Consider the following 20,848-nt stretch of genomic DNA (forward strand, 5'->3'; position numbering starts at 1 on the left):
GATGGGTACCCAGGATATTGTTTCTTGAGCTCTTCTAAAGTTGTTTCAGTTCTGGACTTGTTTTGGTGCGACGTTTATTTGCACTGGTCGCCAACTTTGACAACCAGTGTATATGATATGCTGCTTTGTTCCCTATATTTGCACTGGTGGCGAATTTTGATGCCCAGTGGATGTAATATGTGTAATAGCCATGATAGCCTAGCGTAAGTTGCTTGCTTATTTATTTCCTTATTGTCTTTTTATTTGTTTGCTTGTGGTCAGTGCAGTTCTTTTTCCGCGGTTTGCTAGTGGCCGGAATAACCTATTTTTAAAAGCTAGGCCACAATAACCATGGGCTACATATTTACTACAATTACCATGGGCCTCCTATGGGCCATAGAAACAATGGGTCTTCTAAGGGCCGTAGAAACAATGGGCCTTCTACGAGGCATAGAAACAGTGGGCCTTCTACGGGCCATAGACACAATGGGCCTTCTAGGGCCGTATCATCAATGGGCCTTCTACAGGCCGTATGATCGATTCGCCAAACACGGGCCAATAACAGACCGCATTATGGCCGTAAACGGGCTAGAGTTGGAATCATCCGTTCATGGGCCGACCATAACGGGCCGTCGTTAATCAGCCGTATTTGATGACGCTATGAAAACGGCCCAACGTATTAACGGGCCACGAACGGGCCGATTGTAACCACGGGCTGAATTTGGCCCACAAGTAGAAAATGACAGTAATGGGCCGTAAGTAAATGAATGCTAGAAATGAGCCCAAGAATAAATGGGCCCTGAGAAGGCCGAAAGATAACATGGGCTGGAAATGGCCCAATGCAATAATGGGCCATTAATGGGTATAAAGTGATACACTGTTGATTACGGGCCAGTTTCACCACGGGCCGTTAATGGGCCAAGAGTTACAAAGGGCCTCATATGGGCCAAAAGATGCCATGGGCCATACATGGGCCGGAAGTTAAAACAGGCTGGAATCATATTGGATGGCCCAAATGATGCTACTGGGCCTAATTCGGATAGGTCGTAACGGCCCTTGGGTTAGCGGAAAACGTGGAAAACGTGGTGAAAAACGTGGTGGAAAACGTGGTGGCGAGCGTAGTACACTTGCCCGGCAAGGGTTGCCTTGGGGCAGCAACGACTACGCGCGTATGGGGGTGTGAGTTATCCAATCTTCCAATCCTTTCTACGGTTGCCATGGGCCTCCTTTTATAGATCAAGTGGTATGCATAGTGGCAAAGTAGTCATTACGCACTGATAAGATAGCAAACAATGCTATCATACCTAACTCTGCGGGCTGACAGGGCGCATTAAATGCACCGCTTAACGTCACATTGTTGGCTGCCCGGCAAGGCTTGCCAGGCTATCTTGCCAGCTCCGCACCTGTTCTCTTGACACATCTGTTGGTTTCTCCTATAGGAAATGGCTGCCATGTGGCGAATGGCTGCCACTTAATCACTTTGCGGCTTGACACCGCACTGATCGACGACGTGGGTCATGGTGGAGTGGTTGGTGAGGTGGTTCTGCCTCCATGAGCCCCGGCAAGCCCTGCCGGGGTGCCTCGGTTGTCGGCTACTGGAGGTGGCCTCGCCCCTTGTCGGGCTCGCCTGCCCGGCAAGGCAGGCTTTTCCCTTGACGATATCCTGCTTCTTTGGTTCGTTCTTGTCCTCTCTGATCTGCACATTGGTCCCTCAAATATCTTGGTTCCTTGTACTCTGACTTGGGCTGGTGCTTCAATCATGTTCTCGTGCCTGTGCACAGTCTAGGCAACAGACCCAGGGTTTGTTGCATGGATACTTAGTGTCACATCATGGCATGTCCGGCAAGGCTTGTCGGGCTGTTCTGCCACCTTCTTGTTTGTCTGCTTGACACGTCTCTGGACAGGTGTCATTTGGAGGCGATTTCCTTCGGAACTGGCTGCCATGTGTCAAGAGACAGCCAATTAGTTACTTGGGGGCTTGACACCGCACCGATCGATGACTTGCGTCACTATGTGCTGGGTGATCCGCCCACGGCATCCCCGGCAAGCCTGCCGGGACAGTCTTGAGTATTATCTCTGGAGCAACCTCATCCTCGCCAGGCTCGTCGCCTGTCAAGGGAGGCTTTCCCTTGGTGATATCTTGCTTCCTTCGGCTTGACTTGGTCTTCTTGATCCGCCCTTTCATTACTCAAAGAGTTGATCTCTTCTGCTTGGTCTGTTCTTGGATGTCGCAACCTTGCTCCTAGGCCTGTGCACGGTCTCTGCAACAGACCCAGGGTAGGCCCTATCCAGTGCACAGGCAAGAGGATAGTAGTTTCTTGTCTTTTGAGATCTTATTTGCTTCTTCATTAACCTGAGCCCAGGTCAGTTTCCGGTTCTCTCGTGCATTGCGTAACGCCAATTGCTGTGGGCGAGATAATGGGCCACGTTCTGCGGGGTACCCATCTCCCACGTTCACGGGGTGGTGACCGCCACCCCATTATCTTTCCTGCTCCAAGCGCTTCTCCCACGTGTATTGCATGCATTGCGCAAAGTTGGTGGCGGATGCGGAGGGCGCGGGAATGAGCGCTGTGGCAGGATGCCGGGCATCCTGGATTGGTGCAGGGGCCGGCCTTGATTCTTCGAGCCGTTAATGGCGAGGGGGAAGCCGGACTGGTCGAACGGGGAGGCTACCTTCATGGAAAAATCTAGCCCCTGCCCCGCTCGCCCATAAAAGGGGGTGCGGGGCGAGGCGTTTCTGCACACCTCCTTCTCCCTCCATTCTAGCACCAGTCCTCACTTATCATGGTGAGAGGTTGCGGGTCCGGTACTGCTCCTGTGGCGACAAGAACTTCTACTCGACAGCGTCTCCCTCCTTCCTCCAAAGATGCGGGGTCGGAGCCCGCCGCGAGGGGAGGTGGGAGGGGGCGAGGTCATGGTCGTCGTGGCTCCCGGGGCCGAGGAGGACGGGGTGGTGCTCTGATTGCGCCCCCACCGGCCGCCCCTCCCTCGATGGAAGGCCACGTCGGAGACCAACCTCTGGAGTTCATCATCAGATTGTACAAGCCTTCGCATGGCCACCTACGTCTCCCCACTCCGTTCGCATGGGCGATGAAGCTCATACAGTCGCACACGTTGACACTACACATGAGGGGTTGCGGGAATGGTAGCATGTGGGTGGATGTGGATTTCCCCGCTCCTCATGTCATGTTCTTCCGCTGTGGCTGGAAGACCATTGCTCGCGCCCATAGCTTGTCGGAAGGGCACGTCCTCCATTTTAAACTAATGGAGGCCGATTTGCTTTTCGTCAAGGTCTTTGGGTGCTCGGGTGCTCCCTTAGGGTGTTGCGCGGAGAGCTCGACCGATGACGAAAGCTCCTTCTCGAGCGATAGCGACGAGGAGGACAATGACGCTGATGACGACGGCGTCGATCGGGAGGGCGACGACTCCGACTCCGGCTCAACACCAGCCGTGCTGTCACCGTCAAGCGGCGGCACCACCATCTGCACCTGCATCTCCTCTACGACATGGTGATTTGCCGGGGAGTTGGGTGTAGGGGTGGAGATGGTGCCCTGGCTCCTCCAGCAGCCTTCCAGCTAGGCCCCGACAGGCTTCCTCACGGGCTGCAACTTCGTTCGCCCTGCCGCGTCCTGCTGGCACTGGTGGTGGCGGCTGACGGGTCATCTCCGCCGATCTCTTCACCATCACCTTCGCCCGCGCCCTCCCACTCTCGCTAGGCTCCCGTCGAGGGACCTGACGGGGTCAGACTGGGCTTCTGCCAAGGCGCTCCTTTTGCCCACTTCACCTCTTGCAGCGGTGCCTAGGAGGAGAGGGACAAGAAAGGGCATCACGGGGCACTTATCTTTTTTCAATCTAAAATATGTAGGCATTGGCCATACTTTAGTTCAAATTATGTTATATTTTTTACCCATGTTTGTGTTCTATAAGATCTGTACTTGTTAATCAGCACATTAATGAAAAAGAGAAACCTTGCCGGGTACTTGTGCATGTAACATGTCCATGCAGAGGTGAAATGCCTCTTTACATTTAAGTTAAAAAGTTTTCCCCGACAGGCTATCCTACCGGCACCCTCAGTTTGCTGCCGCTGAGCTAGGCCTGCCGGGCACAAACCGTAAAGAGGGACCAGCCCCCTGCCAAACCTTCTCGTCAAAGGCCACTTCAACCATCCTATCCGAAGCAACGTTCGAGTCAAGGGATGGGAGCACCTGAGTTCCGAAGGTGACGGGATTTTCATATGCACAAGTCCCTACTTACAGAACACGTATGGATAAGAAAAGAACTAATCTGTTTGGCTTGCCGGGGATCGCAATGTAGGCTTGTCTACTTTCTTTGCGGGACGAAGTCCACGATAAGAGCATGCAGCTTAATGCAGATGAAAATGATGCCACATGTGATCTTATCTACATGAACATGATATGCTCATGATATGCTTATGCATGCATGCAATTTGTCGGGGGCCCCCAGCGCTTCATTTACTTCTCTGTTGCTCAGGGTCTGCGCCTGGCTTCATACAAGGGTTTACATGCCACATCAGCAAGCACTACAAAAAAGACACATCCGTGACATTTTGGGCCAAACGTATTTTTTCTGTCATGGTTATGACACTTCTATCACGACAATTGTCACAAAACCCGGTATCATCATAGATATGGCGGGCTCCTACTTCTATGACAAAAAATCATGACAGAAAATGGGCTTTTCATCATGGGCGGGCCGGAGACGCAGCTGCATGACATTCTTTGGGTCGTGCATGACGGAAAAAGCCGTGGTAGAAGCGAGGGCGAGGAAAATATCGGGGAGTTCCCGGTTACGGTGGGTGGTCGGGGGCCGAGCGATGCGCGTTTCCCTCGTACACATACGCGCATGTGTGCGAGGCGTTGCGCTCTAACTAAACCCGAGCGAGGCGTTTGGCTCTAAGTGAACTCGAGGGATTTCACTAGCTACGTTACTGAAACCGAGCGATCGATCCCTTGCTGTTAACTGAACCCGGGTGATTCCTTCGCTACTGCTGCTAACAGTGAGCGTTGTTGGGGGGGTTTGGATGAACAGTTCCCGGTGGGGGGTTGGATGAACAGGACCCCGTGGTAGTAGAGGCCATTGCCGCTGGATGAACAGGACCCTGATGGATCGAGCAGGTGGAGGGCTGGATGAACAGGACCCCGTGGAGGGCTGGATGAACAGGACGACTCGGTGGAGGTTTGGTTAAACAGTAGCCGGTGGAGGGCTGGATGAATAGTAGCCCGTGCAGGGGTGGTTGAATAGGACCCCGTGGAGAGGGCTGGTTGAACAGTAGCCGGTGGAGGAGCGCGCGGTGGAGGTTGGATGAACAGGAGCCCGTGGATGAACAGTCGCAGGTGGAGGCTGGAGGAGGTCGACGGTGGATGAACAGTCGCAGGTGGAGGATGGAGGAGGTCGACGGTGGAGATGAACAGTATCCCGTGGAGTCCGATTTTGCGGTATGCCACACCCCTCCCGATGAACAGGACCCCCGTTTCGACCGTAGCGCTCAAACACAAGTCTGTTTCCTCTGTTTTGCGGTACGCTAGACCCCTCCCGATCAACAGGACCCTGTTTCGACCATAGGAGGTCCAAGAGAAGTCTGTTTCCTCTGTTTTGCGGTACGCCAGACCCCTCCCGATGAACAGGATCCCGTTTCGACCGTGGCCGGTCGAACACAAGGCCATTTCCTCCGTTCTGCGGTACACCAGGCCTTGTTTCCATTGGCTGTTCCATCCAAGCCGGTTGGCTCCCGATGAACATGACGTATTCTGTTGCCTCCCGATGAACACGACGCATTCCGTTGCCTCCCCATGAACACGATGACGACGTAGTTTCTCCATTCCGACCCAGCCATGTACACGAGCCCTGGCCATATGTATGTGCGAGTAGGCGTTCGAGACCCCGCCCGTATGTACATACGTGGCCGTATTTTTTTGGCGTGTGGTTGTATGTACGTGTACACGGTTCAGACGGGACAGCCTGAACTGCTATGTGGGGGCCTCTACTATGACATGTGCCGGTACTTACTCGGCCACGGTTCATACTTGTAGAGAGAACAATCAACCAGTATGTACGTACACGTTCCAACAAGACAGACAACGGTACGAACGCTTCGACCGGGTGGGTCCCAACTGTCAGGGAGGATAAGGACGCACTTCCTTGCGTGCGAAGATATAGCTGCTGGGTCCCAGCTGTCAGGGGGATATGTTTCCCCGTAATAAGGTCGCACTTGCTTGCGTGCGAAGCTGTAGCTGGTGGTACCAGTAGTCAGGGGGAGAAAACATTATTTTTCAGGGTAAAAAGGATGCACTTGCATGCATGCGTCCATGGGCATGCTGCGTCCCCACTGTCAGCCTCTCACGTACAGTCATCTTCCGATGGCTCTTGTTTGTTGACCACGTTGACCACACCGTGCCGAGCGCACCAAGGCCGGTGGACGACGGTGAGGCCCCAGACTAGAACGACCCGGAGATGGGGAAGACGCGGCAGTGGAGTTGCAGATGGAGAGGAGTGGGAAACTTGACTAGTTTGGTTGCGCGGCAGCACTGCCGCCCACGGGAGAGAGGAGCAAGAGCAGAGGTTGAAGAAGGAGCACGGCTGTTGGATTAACATCCAACGGTCCACCTGCTAGAATCATTTGTTGATCAAGTTGACAAAACCCTGTGTACATGTCTGCTTAGTAGGCCCACAAGTCAGCCACCAAATCTGCCGGTTCCCAGCTGTCATCGGGAGAAATATTTTTTCGCATAATAAGGAGGAACTTCCTTCCATTCGAAGATACAGCCGGTGGGTCCCAGCTGTCAGGGGTAGGAAACAGCCTAATAAGGAGGAACTTTCCTTGCGTGCGACCATGGACCTCGTGGGTCCTAGCCGTCAGACTCTCCACATACAGTCCTCTTCCGATGACTCTTGTTTGTTGACCACGCCGCACTGAACGCAGCTAGGTGGTGGATGACGGTGAGGCCCCAGACTAGAACAACCCGGAGATGGGGAAAACATGACAGTGGAGTCGCAGACGGAGAGGAGTGGGAAACTTGACTGATTCGGGTGCGGGGTGGGCCTACACTCGGCAGAGAATAACAGGAGGTGTGGAGTGGAGGGATGGCCTGGCCGTCGGCAGGGTAGCGTTTCGCTGTGAGGCGCGCAAAATAATTGATCTTGCTCGCTCTAGCACTAATTCTGATTTGGAAAAGTAGATCCTAATTAAACTTGGTATAGATTTGTGGTGCACGCATGGAATTGTTTGATGCTGCTTGAGGAGGTAATAAATCTTTCTAGAGGCCCACAGATTCAGTTCACCTTTCTAGGTATTTCAGTTTCAGGCTTGCATTATTTCTAGAGGCCCAAAGATTCAGTTTACCTTTCTAGGTATTTTAGTTTCAGGCTTGCATTATTTCTAGAGGCCCAAAGATTCAGTTCACGTTTCTAGGTATTTCAGTTTCAGGCTTGCATTATTTCTAGAGGCCCAAAGATTCAGTTCACCTTTCTAGGTATTTTAGTTTCAGGCTTGCATTATTTCTAGAGGCCCAAAGATTCAGTTCACCTTTCTAGGTATTTCAGTTTCACGCTTGCATTATTTCTAGAGGCCCAAAGATTCAGTTCACCTTTCTAGGTATTTCAGTTTCAGGCTTGCATTATTTCTAGAGGCCCAAAGATTCAGTTCACCTTTCTAGGTATTTCAGTTTCAGGCTTGCATTATTTCTAGAAGCCCAAAGATTCAGTTCACCTTTCTAGGTATTTTAGTTTCAGGCTTGCATTATTTCTAGAGGCCCAAAGATTCAGTTCATAGTCATTGGCAAGTGCCCCTGCTACCCATGCTGGTCTCGACCTCAACTCGCAAGCGCCGGTGTCGGAGGGGTTCCCGGGGCTTGGGCTCTACAGAGCCTTCCTCCAGAGCGACGATGACGAGCTCCTCCCTGGGTGTGTGAGGGGCTCCGGGCTCCCTCCCTATCGTGAATGACTTTCGTGATGAGTTAGCTCATTCTTTCTTTCATGGAGTGTATTTTTTTGTGAAGCTTGAGTGAGGACTTGTATGTTTAAGTGGGATATCTCATTTATATGGACAAAGTAGAATTTATCATGTTTTGCATGCTTGATTTGTAAAGATGGTTCGTTTATGTCAATTGTGAGCGGGAGGAGGCCACACAAGAGCTGGCCACACCAAATCCGGTAGGAAATAGAGTCCAAAGTAGTCAAATGATTGAGAAAGAACATTTATTGTCAATCTAACGCTGCCATCCATACACCTCGTTGGTTTAGAGTTAGTTTAGGGTTAGTTCAGGGTTAGAATCTAACTCTAACCTCTAAATAAGTTAGAGTTCTCCTCGTCTCGGTTCATCGCCATCATACTTTCCCCATTCCCGTGTTTTCAGTATCCTGCGAATCAAAGATGCCCTTAGACTGGTTTAGGTTCGGTAGTTTTTTATAAACGTGTTATGTCCAAAATTTAATGAACATGCTCCGGTTTCATGTAGTAATTCATTCATTTATTTATTCTTCAGCGGGGGGTTTGCATGTAATTCTCGAGGTCTGAAATGTAAAGTACCCCAGCATATGCTCCGAGTCGTGCATGCACTACGACCCAAATGCTCTATGTCCCGCATGTCGGTGAAAGGGAGCACATGAAAATAGCCCAGGAGTACATATAGGAGGATAAATGCGTGAAAAAATATGTACGGTGAATCGTAGCTGCGGTTCGAAAAGGAGAACTAAAGTGATGACAGGTATAGGTCGCACGCACCCAACTAGTGGTACTAGACATACGACTACTTTTTCCCTCAAAAAAAAGAGGTACGAGTGCTCAGTACTCCTATTCTATCAAGATGAGTCCCATCTGACAACATTGTCCATGCTACAGCTAGCTTTTCTTCCTCGTTTCTCTCTTCTAATTCTAAACTCAGCTGATGCCCCGGTGGGCAGGGTGGGGATTTGCCGATGGTCGGTTGCTCAACGGCGGGCCCACCTCACAGTGAAAATGTTATGACTGGAATAAAAATGCCATATACTCCCTCCATTCCTAAATATAAACCATTTTAGATATTTCAAATGGAATACAACATATGGATGTATGTTGACATATTTTAGAGTGTAGATTCACTCATTTTGCTCCGTATGTAGTCACTTGCTGGAATCTCTAGAAAGACTTATATTTGGGAATGGAGGGAGTACTATACTAATAAAACATTAAGGCCACGAGGCGATGCAGTGCTGGTTACAGGAGGCAAGAAGAAGAGATGGATCCATCGATGACGTCCACCTCCTCGACTTAGGGCGCCGGCCCACTGAACGACGGCAAACTAACAACTGCTTTCGTGGCTAGGTCGACGTGCTTCTGAACAATGGCGTCCAAAGATTCCAGCCGCTGGAAGAAGGCCAACGTCTTTCTGTCCTCGCTGGCCTTGTAGTGGCGTATGTAGACGATTTGCTCATCGACGCGGATGTGCAGGTCGACGGTTTCTTGCATGGCGAGGCGCTGCGCGGCGCGCACGGCCTCGAGGTGCACATTCTTCGTCGCGACCTCCGGCACCTGCAGGGCCAGCAGGGCTTGAAAGAGTTCGTCACCGTGGAGGACGATGAGGGTGGCAGGCAATGAGGAGCCTGGGCGCGCGGGCTGGAGCAGTACGGCAAGGTCATCCGTGCGCTTCTTGACGGCGGTGAACTTGTGGATGGAGTTGACCATCATGTCGTCCATGGGAGTGGCGAAGCCGGCGTCGGTGAGGGCTACGAGGCTGGCGGTCGCCATCACCATCTGGAAACGCTGCGCGGTGCGGGGCCCCAGGCCGGCGCCTTGTGTCGGCGTTCTGGGAACGGGGGTCCCCAGACTTGCCTGCCTGCGGCCCACGGCATGGCTAAGCCAGCAGGCCATACGGCCCATCTTCGTCAACAAGGAATCCAAGACCCTCGCGAGGGGCCGAGCCTCGCGTGGCAGACGATGCAAGACCTCCTCAGGAGTGGCCTAGTCAGGCAGGCTCACAAGGAGCGGAGATATCAAGGCGAGGCAAACCTTGCGAGGATCTCGTGACGTGAGCCATGACGATCGACACCAGGCGGGCGCCAGCGCGCGCAGTGTCCTTGTTTCCTCTTTGGTGCTAAGGAGGCCAGCGCAGGCGAGGAGTACCGAGGCATCAGGCAAAGTTTTCCATATTGGTGCAACGAGACCAAGACTAGGAGGACGGCAAGACGGAGGTCATCGTGGAGCCCAAGACGGCGTCACCACCACAGCCTTTTGCAGGAGAAGACCACTTTTGTCAGGATAGCTTGTACGAGCTACCCCCCTTCAAATTTGCCCGCCGTTGTTGGCTCCCTTCCCGCTCAATATTTGGGAAGAGGACCAGGGCCTACATAAGTAGAGCTAGCCACCACCGTAGGGGGGTCTGATTCAGATCACTCTCACCTGCTAAGTCACCAAGCACAAGAACACCTCAACCTCAGGAGGCTGTTCTTCTCTCTGTACTGTTCATCATCAGCCCAAGAGGCACTCCACCACCACCACACTGGAGTAGGGTATTACACCACAATTGTGGCCCGAACCAGTATAAATCTCGTGTCTTTCTTTGTTGTGAGATTGTCGAGTTCGTCCATGAGATCTTAGCGAGCTAGGGCGTAGATCGGTAGGAGGGAAAGACTTCGCGCGCACCCCAGTGTTCGAACCTTAAGGGTTTGCCGGAACCCCACATCCGACATTTGGCGCGCCAGGTAGGGGTGCGCTGTAGCTTCCCTTCCATCAGTTCGTCGCTCCGTCGCTCCGTCGTCTCCATGGCGGACGCTCGCCGTGCTCGAGCTGAACGTCGGGCTGCCCTCACCACCCGCGTTGCTCAGATGGCTCCCGTCGGCAGGCCACCTCGTCGTTCTCCATCTCCCGCCGCCAACACTGCCACTGGCCCGGCGGGGAACGAGCAGTAGGCGTCCTCGCTGCATCCTTCGGTATGGCAGGACGGCCGCACCGCCACTCCATCGCTGACCCCGGCCGGTTCTTCGTCTCACGCACGCCGCGCTCCCATGGAGGCGCGGGCCGCACTCCTCACCGCAAACGAACTCCTGTGCTACCGCCCAGTCGACGACCTCTACGAGGAGTGGCTCGACCGCGTCGCCGAGCTCGTCCACGCCGCGGGGGCTCTCCGGCGCCATCCCTCTCTCTACCTCACCCTCAGCTAGCCACGGGCGACGAGGCCCATGGCGCGCCTCCACCACCTCTGCCCCAAGACGGTGCCATGGCACCAAGGCGCGCGGTTCCGCGGCGTGATCCACCACGCCCGGTGCCCGCGCGCGAAGAGAGAAGATGCCAAGAAATCCCTCGGCTGCGAGAAGCTGCACCCGCGCTTCCCGCGTCGCCTCGTCAAGACCGCGCACCGCCCGCGGCGGCGCCACGCGGACCTCATCAAGACCAAGCTCCACCTCTGAAGCGGGCCCCAGCAACCACGGCAGGATGCCGCGCCTTCACCCTCGAGCTGCGCAGCGTCGCCTGGCCATACAAGTTCAAGCTGGATCTGCCTCCTCATTACGACGGCACCGCCGACCCCGCGGAGTTCCTGCAGCTCTATGAGCTGAGCATCGAAGTGGCCAACGGCGATGAGAAAGTCATGGCAAACTGGTTTCCCATGGCTCTCAAGGATGGAGCCCGCTCCTGGCTCCTGAACTTGCAGCACGGCTCGATCTCCTCCTTGGACGAGATGCGCGACCGCTTCGTCGCCAACTTCCAGGGCACTCGCGACCGCCCGCCGGCCGCGGGCGACCTGCGCCGCATAAAGCAACAACCAGGAGAGACCCTCCAGAAGTACATCCAGCGCTTCAACAACACCCGCCTCAAGATCCCCAAGGTCACGGATGAGGCCATCATCTCTGCGTTCTCCGACGGCGTCCGTGACGTCAAGATGAAGGAAGAGCTCGCTATCCACGAGGAGCTCTGCACATCTCAGGAGCTGTTCAACCTGGCGACCAAGCGCGCAAGAGCTAAGTAGGGGCGCCTCTCTCTCCTCGAGCTGCCAGCCGCAGGCACAGAGGCAAAGAAAGCCAAGGCCAAGTTCGTGAAGCGCAAGGAAGCAGCAGTGCTAGCAGCGGAGCCCGACACCAAGCAGGGCAGAGATCAGCCCGAGTCATCCAAGAACAGCCGACCGTTCAGCGCCTTCCACAACCTGAACACCCACAACACCAGCGACTATCAAGTGCTCAGAGCCATGCGAGAAGGACGCTTCGGTCGACGACCCGAGCGCAGCGACCGGGGCTACGGCCGTGGAGGAGGACGTGGAGGCGGACGCTTGGAAGACCGTGGCCCACACCAGGAATGGCGCGACAGGCCTCGTGAGGACCGCTGGCAGGTCCATCCTCGCGAGGGGGCCTGGAGGGACCAGCCTCATAAGGATCGCCCCCAAAGCAATGCTGGTCTTCCCCCACTGCCGCCACCAAGGAGGAACGATGATCACCATCAAGACGAGGGGGATGGGGGCTTCAAGGAGCCGCGTGGAATCGCCTGCATCTTGGGCGGCGCCCAGGCCCGAGCCTCTCAGCGCATCTTCAAACAGTTCGCTCGCGAGGTGAACGCGGTGCTCCCGAAGCTCGAGGCCACTCGCTCGCTCAATTGGTCCCAATGCGCCATTACTTTCAACTCGGCAGATCAGCTCCAGTGCGCGGCCACCGCCGGCGCCCTCCCGATGTTGTGTTCCCCAGTCATCAGCAATGTGCAGGTTACCAAGACCCTCATCGACGGTGGCGCAGGGCTCAACGTCCTGTCCGTCGACACGTTCGACAACCTCCAAGTGCCATATGAGCAGCTCCAGCCTACCAAACCTTTCTCAGGAGTGACCGACGGTTCCACCACACCGATAGGGCAGGTCCGCCTGCCTGTCACCTTCGGAGAACGCAAGAACAACCGCACCGAGCTCATCGACTTCGACGTCGCACACATCCGCCTGCCGTACAATGCCATCCTTGGATATCCGGCCCTGGCCAAGTTCATGGCGGTCACCCACCACGGCTACAACGTCCTCAATACGCCGGGAAGCGGCGGAATCATCACGGTCCCATGTGAAGAGAGAGATGCGGTGTGCTCCCTCGAGCACGCCTTCCAAGCTGCAGCAATCAACGACCCCAACAGCAGAAGCGAGGGCCCTTCGGAGACCATCCCCAAGAAGAAGCAGCTGCGCCGCGCGGGACCTCAGGAGGATGGCGTCGCGGCAGGAGCCTCATCAGGATCAGCGTCCGTCCCAGGGGCGCCTCACTCCACCGCATAGGAAGGCGCGCCTGGCGGCCTCCCCGGGCAGGGCTCGGGGGCTCTCTTCCGGAGGGCCTCAGACCTTGCCAACCTCACGAGGGAGGCGCTTGGGCACCACTTGGAGACGTGTTTCGCGACACATTTCCCTCAGGAGAACACAGGGCAAGGAGCGGCCACCACTCAGGAGTTCATCACCAAGACCACTCAGGAGCTGCAAGACGCAAGAGCCATGCGCGGCGACGGCCGCTCACGAGGCGCAGCTCCTCATCCAGGCGAGGATGCTGGGCTGCGTGTCTGCATCGACGTCCCAGGGATCAACAGGGCCGCATCTCAGGAGCGCTTCTGGCCTTCGCGTGTGGGCCGCTGCGAGGGCCAGCCACACAGCTACGTTCGCATGCCCTTCGGCTTTCCGGGCGTGGCGTCAGCCTATCAGCGCAACATGCAGGGTGTCCTGGCGGCTCAGGAGGCCAGGTACCATGCCGTCCTGGAAGAGAGGGAGACGGTCTTCAGGGAACCTCCTGAGCCCCCAGAGCCTCCCGAGGCTCAGGGATCCGGTGGCTCATGAAGAGTCAATTCTTCGACGCACGCCTTCAGCTGCACCAACTCTACTTCGTCTACAGAACCAGGTGACATCTTCCAAGCTCGTTTAGCTGGGAGCGCCCCTCGGGCTGCATTATTCCCAGCCATGTGGGTCCGTCCCTGCGACATGTATCCCTTTTGCTTATGTCTTTAGCTTACCTTGCTAGGGGCGCCCCTCGGGCTGCATTATCCCCAAGCCGCTCGGGCCGGACCCAGTGGCATGTATCTTCCTGCATTTACCCAAGTTGATCTGCTTTCCATGCTTAACTTGCTTACGGTTATCGCTTGCTCGACCGCCACCCGCCACCGGTCCATTCACCCCATGCAATTCGATTGCGCGTTAAAAGGGGGGCTCCTGAGCATCCCGACTCAGGAGATCTTACTCGCTCTCCAGCCCTCACCCCCCGGCCTTGACCACGGCATCGCGACCTGGCATACCAGCGGCGGCTAAGCTCGCTCGAGGGCCGGGACCTGAGGACGTAGAGTGCTTTCACCTAACCGCCTTGCAGGAACACATAGTCACCAAGACTGCAAGAACACACAGTCACCAAGACTCAAGACCAGGCGCAACCCGCCTTGAGGTAGTGTAACGCCCACGATGCGGCTATATCTCCCACGTGTCGAGGCACGACTTAGAGGCATAACCGCATTGTAGGTATTGTCGCAAGAAGGGTCATATTCACACAATCCCATGTAATGAACACGAATGGGATAAAGAGAGTTGACTTACAATCACCACTTCACGCAATACATAAATAAATTCATACATCATCCAAAATACACACATAGACCGACTACGGTCAAATCCAGATGAAAAGAAGATAACCCCAAATGCTAGATCCCCGATCGTCCCAACTGGGCACCACTACTGATCATCAGGAAACGAAACATAGTAACGACCACGGTCCTCGTCGAACTCCCACTTGAGCTCAGTTACATCATTTGCACTGGTATCCTCGGCACCTGCAACTATTTTGGTAGAATCTGTGAGTCACGAAGACTCAGCAATCTCACACCCGCAAGATCAAGACTATTTAAGCTTGTAGGTACAAAAGGGGTAATGTGGTGGAGCTGCGGCAAGCACTAAGCATAAATGGTGGCTAACATACGCAAATGAGAGCGAGAAGAGAAGCAACGCGTCGGTCGAGAAGCTAGAAGTGATCAAGAAGTGGTCCTGAAACTACTTACGTTCATGCATAACCCAAACCGTGTTCACTTCCCGGACTCCGCCGAAAAGAGACCATCAAGGCTACACACGCGGTTAATGTATTTTAGTTAAGTCAAGTGTCAAGTTCTCTACAACCGGACATTAACAAATTCCCATCTGCCTCATAACCGCGGGCACGGCTTTCGAAAGATAATACCTTGCAAGGGTGTCCCAACTTATCCCATTATAAGCTCTCACGGTCAATGAAGGATATTCCTTCTCCCGGGAAGACCCGATCAGTCTCCGAATCCCGTTTTACAAGACATTTCGACAATGGTAAAACAAGACCAGCAAGACCACCTGCTGTGCCGACAAATCCCGATAGGAGCTGCACATATCTCGTTCTCAGGGCACACCGGATAAGCTAAGCGTACAGGTACCGACGTAACCCAAGTTGCCAAGGGATGGTCCCGCACGGTGCTCTAGTTTGGACCAACACTCAGAGGAGCACTGGCCCGGGGGGGGGGGTAAGATAAGATGACCCTCGGGCTCGCGAAAACCCAAGGGAAAAGGCTTAGGTAGGCAAATGTAAAACCAAGGTTGGGCCTTGCTGGAGGAGTTTTATTCAAAGCGAACTGTCAAGGGGGTCCCATAAATCACCCAACCGCGTAAGGAACGCAAAATCAAGGAACATAACACCGGTATGACGGAAACTAGGGCGGCAAGAGTGGAATAAAACACCAGGCATAAGGCCGAGCCTTCCACCCTTTACCAAGTATATAGATGCATTAATTAAGTAAGAGATATTGTGATATGCCAAAATATCCATGTTCCAACATGGAAGCAACTTCAACTTCACCTCCAACTAGCAACGCTATAAGAAGGGCTGAGCAAAAGCGGTAACTTAGCCAAACAACGGTTTGCTAGGAAAGGTGGGTTAGAGGCTTGACATGGCAATATGGGAGGCATGATATAGCAAGTGGTAGGTAGCGCAGGATAGCAATAGAGCGAACAACTAGCAAGCAATGATAGAAGTGATTTCGAGGGTATGGTCATCTTGCCTACCGGAATTTGTTAATGTCCGGTTGTAGAGAACTTGACACTTGACTTAACTAAAATACGTTAACCATCTTCTTTTAATCGGGATTTGACCGTAGTCGGTCTATGTGTGTATTTTGGATGATGTATGAATTTATTTATGTATTGCGTGAAGTGGCAATTGTAAGCCAACTCTCTTTATCCCATTCTTGTTCATTACATGGGATTGTGTGAAGATGACCCTTCTTGCGAAAATACCTACAATGCGGTTATGCCTCTAAGTCGTGCCTCGACACGTGGGAGATATAGCCGCATCATGGGTGTTACAAGTTTGTAATCAGAGCCATCCCCGACTTAGGAGCCCGTCTGCTTGATCGAATCGCTGGCGTTGTTGAGTCTAAAAAAATGTTTTGAGTCTTAGGATTATATATATCGGAGAGTAGGATTCTTTTTACTCCTCAGTCCCTTCGTTGCTCTGGTGAGGCCCCCTGACGTAGAAGTTTTGACTCTCCTCTCCTCAAATTTCACAAAAAAAAAATTTAGGACCACGCGGGTATCTTGGAATCGTTCCGATGGTTTTGTGACGAGAACATTGTTCTTGGTGCCTCCTGACATTTAGGGGTTGTGGCAGTGTCCTAGGGAGTTGAGATCCGAGGTGTTGTCGTCACAATTTTATCGTTGCTGTTCTGGAATACCTGAGTTTCGCCGACATCGAAAATCTCTTTTATGCAGTTGTTGGTGAGATCACCTCGACGCCACCCAGTACTGGGGCGGGAGTTCGGGAGTATTGCCATAACTCGTATAACGGATGCTTTTCGAAGGTTGAGGTAGATGATTTCCGAAGGTTTCTTGGTTATGTGTTGAAGGATGGATACAGCTGGATCTAGGTATTGTTAGTTTGGGTGAGATATATTGTGTCCCCTGTGTCCCCAACACTTGATTGCATAACCAGAAAGTTTCAGGAGTTTATAAGTGGGAATTCAAGTAGCTGCTAGGATATCTTTCCGACAGATGCATGATATGAGATTGGGGTTCGACGTCTAGTGGTCCGCCTATCCACGGTTGGTTTTACAGTGGTCTCGTAGTGTCTTAAAGAGTCCTTGGCTATGCCGACTCGGGGACGCTTCGTATGTCATGTGAACTGCCTTGTACATGATGGTGCTGTACGATCGAGCCCGTGTGGGCCCCACCATGAAAACTTCGGACGAAATCACTATCATATGTTTCTTCCGGCTTATTCTGCAAGCCAATCCTTTGTTTTATTTTGAGTTGTGGTATTCGAGTTGCTTCGAAGTCAAATGTTGATTCCATACCTTTTTCTAAGTGGCTTCTCAACTGATGGAAGTGTGATGATTTACTATGGAATTCACTCATTCATCCTCGTTCGAATGTTTTTTGTGAAGACTATATGTTGCAATTTCTATCCGTTGATTCTACTTGTCTATCTGTCTATCAAGATGCTAACGGATGTCACCCTCTTCAGGATGGCTCCGCCAACGCGTCAGAATCCGGAACGCAATGATGGGAGTCAGGCGAACCCTCCGCCACCACCTCCGCCTCCGGAGGCATGGCAAGCTATCATGGCAGCCACCAACGCCAATGCTCAGATGATTTTGCAACTCTTGCAAGAGCGCACCCAAGGGCAAGGCAACCAAGGAAATCAAAGCCAAGGCAACAATCAGCCTTAGTTCGCTACCCTAAACCAGTTCCTTGCAAATCAGCCAAAGTCTTTCAGTTACTGTGCCGAGGCCACAGACGCCAACGATTGGCTCGTTGATATCAACAAGCATTTTGAATGTAGCAATGTCAGGCCTGAGGACTACGTCAAGTTCGCTTCCTTTCAACTCAAGGACCAAGCTGCTGATTGGTATCAACACTACAAAGATTCTAGAGGAGGTTGTGTGATTACTTGGACTGACTTCTGTCGGGACTTTAAAGCTCACCACATTCCCACAAGTGTTGTTGAGAGCAAGCGTGAGGAGTTCCGCAATCTCAAGCAAGGCAACATGTCTGTGTATCAATACAACATCCAGTTTCAGAAACATTCTCGCTTTGCTAAACAAGACGTTCCTGATGAAAAGAGCATGATCTATCACTTCAGAGGTGGCCTTAGAGAGGATCTGCAGTTAGCTCTCGTTCTTGTTGAGCCTACTCAGTTTGATCAATTCTATAACATGGCCCTCAAGCAAGAAGGTGCTCAGCTCAAGTGTGAGGCTTCTAAGAAGAGAATCAGGGATGCAGTTCAATCTTCTTCTTCCTCTCAATTGGCTGCTAAGCAACAGAAGTTTTGGCTTCCTCCTCCGTTTCGTCAGCCTTTCCAGCAAAAGATCAAAGGTGGCCATGGATCTTCCCACCCACCCAACCCAGTCCACCAGAACAAGTCTCTGAATCAAGCTCCAAGGTCTAATGCTCCTTATCATCGTCCGCTCTCAGAGGTGACTTGCAACAAATTTCAGCAGAAAGGTCACTATGCTAACAAGTGCTTCAACCAAAGGCTCCTTCCGCCTCCTCCTCCTGTGAGATCTTCCAGCAATGAAGTGGTCAAGCATAATCCCAAGTCTGCAGAGGTGAAAATGATGAATGCAGCTCAAGCGGAGGAATCTACTGATGTGATAATGGGTAATCTCCCTGTTAATGATATTCCTGCAAAAGTCTTATTTGATACTGGTGCTTCGCTTTGTTTCATGTCAAGACCGTTTTTGGCCAAGCATGAATTCACTTATTCACATTTGGGTAAACCCATGGATATCGTTTCTCCGGGTAAATGTTTGAGCTCTAGTTTGGTAGTTCCGGATGTTTCCATCAAGATGGGAAACTATAAATTTCTGTCTTCTCCAATTGTTCTTGGTGACTCAGATATTGATCTAATTCTCGAGATGGACTGGCTTTCTAAGCACAAGGCTCAACTTGATTGTGCTGCCAGGGAAATTCAGTTAACACACTCTTCTGAGGATGTGATCATCTATGCCGCTCGTGATGAGACCATTCAGTTATTTTCTCTCAATGAGAAGGGCGAGCTAGATGCAATCTCTCAGATTCCAGTCATTTGTGAGTACCAAGATGTCTTTCCAGAAGAGCTTCCGGGTATGCCTCCTCACCGGCCAGTTGAGTTCGTTATCGATCTTGAGCCTGGCACGGAACCCGTTTGCAAGCGTCCTTACAAGCCGGGACCCAAGGAGCTGAAAGAATTGAAGAAACCGCTCGATGAACAAGAGCGTCTGGGTTTGATCAGACCGAGTTCATCTCCGTGGGGTTGTGGTGTTCTTTTTGTCCAGAAGAAGGATGGCACGGACCAACTTTGGGTCGACTACCGCCCATTGAACAGCAATGACCAGCTGGTCTCCTCCAACCTTTTGCTATTCCAGAATGGAAGTATGATCATATTGAAATGGAATTCGTGACTGGATTTCCAAAGTCCAAGCGTGGAAATGATGCTATCTTTGTTGTCATCGACAAGCTTACTAAAGTGGCTCATTTCCTTCCAATCAAAGAATCTATCACAGCAGCTCAGTTGGCAGAGCTATACACCTCCAGGATTGTCTCCTTGCACGGCATTCCACAATTGATATCTTCAGATCGTGGAAGCATCTTCACTTCTAAATTCTGGGACTCCTTCCAGAAGGCAATGGGCACCAACATTCGCTTCAGCACAGCTTTCCATCCTCAAACTAGTGGCCAAGTCGAGCGAGTCAATCAAATCCTTGAAGATATGCTTAGGGCTTGTGTCATCTCTGTCGGCATGAAGTGGGAAGATTGTCTTCCATATGCCGAGTTCTCCTACAACAACAGCTTCCAAGCGAGTTCGGGCAAGGCCCCATTCAAAATTCTCTATGGCAGAAAGTGTCGTACTCCTCTCAATTGGTCAGAGACCGGTGAACGCCAACTTCTTGGAAATGACTTAATCACAGAAGCCGAAGAAATGTGTAAAGTCATCCATGAAAATCTCAAAGCCGCGCAATCGCGCCAGAAGAGTTACTATGATAGCAAGCACCGTGATTTGGCTTTCGAGATTGGAGACCATGTCTACCTCCGCGTCTCTCCAATGAAAGGCACTCATCGCTTCGGTATCAAAGGGAAGCTTGCCCCTAGATACGTGGGTCCTTTCAAGATCATTGGCAAAAGAGGCGACCTCGCCTATCAACTTGAGCTTCCCTCCAACTTCGCGAACGTGCACGATGTGTTCCACGTGTCACAGCTTCGCAAGTGCTTCAAGACTCCTGAGCGCACCATCAACTTCGAAGAGATTGATCTCCAAGAATATCTGGCTTATCATGAGCACCCCGTTGCTATTCTTGAAGAAACTGAGCGCAAGACTCGCAACAAGTCAATCAAATTCCTGAAAGTGAAGTGGTCACACCATTCCAACCGAGAAGCCACCTGGGAGCGCGAGGACCACCTCCGTTCCGAATATCCGAAGTTCTTTCAGTCCTAGATCTCGGGACGAGATCCTCTCGTAGTGGTGGAGTGTTGTAACGCCCCGGACGTGACTTTCCATATTTGTAACTCCAACTCTTGCCATTTCGGCTATGTGTTATGATATTCCCTCCGTGGTTGGGTTTTGTCTTTCGTTTTGCATTTTGTTCATGTCATGCATTTCATATCATGTCATCATGTGCAGCTCATTTGCATACGTGTTCGTCTCTTGCATCCGAGCATTTTCCCCGTTGTCCGTTTTGCAATCCGACACTCCCACATGCACCGGCGCGCCCCTCTTGTCTCTTTTCGTGAGCGGGTATTAAACGTTCTCGGAATGGACCGAGTTTTGCCAAGTGGCCTTGGTACACCACCGGTAGACCACCTGTCAAGTTTCGTTCCATTTGGAGGTCGTTTGATGCTCCAACGGTTAACCGGGTAACCGCAAAGGCCTTTTGTGTGTTGCAGCCCAACACCCTTTCAAA

This window comes from Triticum aestivum, chromosome 3D, assembly GCF_018294505.1.
Source record: "Triticum aestivum cultivar Chinese Spring chromosome 3D, IWGSC CS RefSeq v2.1, whole genome shotgun sequence".
Classification (NCBI taxonomy): domain Eukaryota; kingdom Viridiplantae; phylum Streptophyta; class Magnoliopsida; order Poales; family Poaceae; genus Triticum; species Triticum aestivum.